This window comes from Myotis brandtii, unplaced genomic scaffold, assembly GCF_000412655.1.
Source record: "Myotis brandtii unplaced genomic scaffold, ASM41265v1 scaffold196, whole genome shotgun sequence".
Lineage (NCBI taxonomy): Eukaryota > Metazoa > Chordata > Mammalia > Chiroptera > Vespertilionidae > Myotis > Myotis brandtii.
The window spans coordinates 5,761,021-5,761,382 of record NW_005357311.1 but is presented as its reverse complement, the minus strand read 5'-3'; the positions used below and the strand labels follow the sequence as shown (position 1 = coordinate 5,761,382).

The window sequence follows — 362 nt, the reverse complement described above, 5'->3', positions numbered from 1 at the left end:
TCCCCTCCGAGGCGTCGTCTTGCCGGTGGTCAGCGCGGGGGCCGCGGGACCGGCCAGATCGAAGGCGGAACGGGCTGGCGCACGTGGTAAGAGCGTAGTTTTCTTTACTTCTTTCTCTTATTTAGAAACGGGACTTTGCACGTTTTTTTGCCAAGGGGGGGCTACCTACGAGGGTGCGATCTCCTTCCCTTTTCTTTATTTGTTTAAATCTCCAATTGGAAAAGAGCGCGCAGAACAAGCGAGAAACTTTTCCACATTCTCTCTGGGCGTTTGAAGTAAGGACTATGCCGGCCACCGGAGGACAGGTTTCGCGGCGGGCAGGGGGAGAAACGGCGCTCAGGTGGAGGAGCAGAGGCCGCTCC

General features: G+C 56.9%; 1 protein-coding gene across 1 annotated transcript in view; it reads left to right on the top strand.

Annotated features, from left to right (window-relative positions):
- The first annotated feature begins 6 nt into the window (after positions 1-6).
- The window catches only part of EGR2 (early growth response 2), an 11,334-nt gene continuing 10,978 nt past the window's right edge, over positions 7-362 (top strand). The window contains exon 1 of the mRNA XM_005865131.2: positions 7-86. The gene's annotated coding sequence lies outside the window, so the exon portion shown is untranslated. The remainder of the gene's footprint in view (positions 87-362) is intronic.